At 51.2% G+C, this 2,351-nt stretch overlaps 1 long non-coding RNA gene across 1 annotated transcript; it reads left to right on the forward strand.

Moving 5' to 3' along the window:
• The first annotated feature begins 773 nt into the window (after window positions 1–773).
• LOC134433298 (uncharacterized) lies at window positions 774–1,758 on the forward strand. Its single transcript, XR_010031532.1, has 3 exons — window positions 774–860; window positions 1,250–1,407; window positions 1,529–1,758. It is a non-coding gene; the product is annotated as an uncharacterized LOC134433298 (long non-coding RNA).
• The last annotated feature ends 593 nt before the right edge of the window (window positions 1,759–2,351 follow it).

Consider the following 2,351-nt stretch of genomic DNA (forward strand, 5'->3'; position numbering starts at 1 on the left):
ATAGGAACAGACAGAATATGTTATATAAATTACATGCTACATCAATGTCCACTGTAAAGATGCATGTGAAATTTTATATTTCTATTTTTCTTATTTATATTATGTAAACATGGCTTTAAATCAAGGGGGCTTGTTTGGTTCTGGTCGGGTAAGAGGCAGGTTTTTGGCATTTATTTCAGAGCAGTTTTTGGTGGGGGTCGCCCCTGTTATTTTTTGCCGCCTTCTCTGCCCGCAGCCCTGAGGCGCGCTGCGCCCCTGGCTGGGGCGGGCGGCAGTGCTGCCGCTTTGTGGGCAGAGCGCGGTACTGCAGCTCTCAGCCGCCAGGCAGCCGAGAGGCCGCCATGTTGGGAGTGGCGAGTTGCGGATGTCACGGAGTTTTTCTTGACCTTCTCAAGATGGCGGCGACAAGGGCTGGGAAGTCGAGGACCCGGCTCGGTCTAATCGGCTGCCTGCATGGAATACCGACGCCAGGGCGGCCCCAACGGCTTTTCATGTGGCATTTTTAGTGTCTAAGACACGGACTATGTGGTCAGCAGCGCTGCGGGCGTCCGTATTTAGGCGGGTTGCTGACAGGCATCTGCCTAATCGCCTATCTCTTCCGAGGGTCCTCTTTCACTCGCCAGCTTGGGAAGGGCACGTCGTGAATGTCGCGGACTTTCTTTGACCTTCTCAAGATGGCGGCGAAATGGGCGGGGAAATCGCACACCCCTGTAAATCTGCCCCCCTGTGGCCACAGAGCGGGATCGCATCCCCCGAGCCAGTGCCCTGCCCCTCGCCGCTGAGTGCCGGGGGCGGGGCAAGGACGCCGCTGCCGAGCGAGGGAAGGGCGAGGGGCGGGAGCTTGCGGTGGTCGGGCCAGGGTCTGTAAATGGCGGGGACGGGGGAAGGACATTCGGGAGTGCAAAGGGACGCGATGGCCGAGAAGAATGGCCGCGGCGGGGGGGGCCCGGCGGGACCGGTTTCGGCGGGCGGCGGAGGTGCGGTCGTAGCGCTCCGGGGCAGCGGACGGGGGCAGGCGAGCGGCATCGGAACAGGGCGGCAGCCCCCGAGCCCGCGCCCGCCCCGCTCCAGGCTCTGGGAGCGACCGCGGGCCGGACAATCCCGGCGGGGCGGCCCCGGGCAGGCGGCGGAGCGGGGCCGTGGCGCTCCCCGCCCTCGCTGCCGACAGCTTTGGAAGGTCGGGCCGGGCGCCCGTCCCGTCCCGTCCCGCCGCGTCCCGGTCTCTGTAAACTCCTCTCTGCCTTTGCAGGTCTGTGCTGGACAGTGGGAGAAAGGTCCGTGCTGGTTGCTGTGTCCTCGGTGAGCAGAGAGCTCTGACCTTGGCCGCATGGGCTGCTGAGTGCTGGAACAATGGGGATGCGCTTTTATTTATTTAGTGACCTTTACAGATTTATTCCCCTGTTTCAGGTGAGCGTGCATCATTGCCGGTTTGGGATTGAGTGAAATGCGCTGAGGAACCCAGTTCTGGGGAGGGAGGGAAATCCTCTCTTAACATTTACCAAAATCTTTTGTCAACTCATCACGGCAGGACAGCGTGAAGACTGAAAATGTAAGAAGATGTGGAGGGAAACAGAGAATCTGACAGTAGCATCGAACGTACAAGTGCACGAATTTTGCTTTTTTGCTTGGATTTAAACTCCGAAGTTGTAAGGAATTTGGGAATGAGAAGGGACCTTTCAGAAGAAGAAGGAGTTGTTGTTACAGTCCTGGCAAAAGCCTTTGTTCTAGCTAATAAAAGAAGTTAGTGAAGAAAAAAAACCACTTTTTTTTCTTTTTGTTTTTTAAACTATTATATTAATTGGTCGTATATGGTGTGTTGTTCTATTTCTTGCTGTTATTAACTCTGTGTAGATTGTTTTTTGAGTGAAGCTGACTTTGGATGGGTTGGTTTGTATTTGAGGTAGGAGTAATTTCAATAGGTTTCTTTCATAGACTTCTGATAGGTATTACTGCGATTTTGGTTTTGTTTACTGTATGTATAAACCTAGAGCTTTGGTAGGGCCAGCTGGGCTGCTGGAGTTTTGGGTGTGAATTTATTAGAGGGCTTTTGTTAAATGCAGTTTTTAATTTTTGAAATGTTTTTCAATGTAGTGGTTTTAAGGTGGTTTTTAAGAACTCGTTGTATTGTTTTATGTTGTTTGTAGTTGGTGTATGATAAGGGATGTGGTGTGACTTTTTGGACGCTATGGTTTTGGTGTTCCTAAGTTCTGATTTCTTTCTGGTTTGATAGTTTTTTTTGTTTATATTTTGTATGGTGGGGTGTTATAGGCAATATTTTTTTAATTTAGTTCGTGGTATTTTTTAGTATTTTAATAATTTAGATTTTTTATTTTCATGGTTTTAATATTTTT

Source organism: Melospiza melodia, unplaced genomic scaffold (assembly GCF_035770615.1).
Source record: "Melospiza melodia melodia isolate bMelMel2 unplaced genomic scaffold, bMelMel2.pri scaffold_178, whole genome shotgun sequence".
NCBI lineage: Eukaryota > Metazoa > Chordata > Aves > Passeriformes > Passerellidae > Melospiza > Melospiza melodia.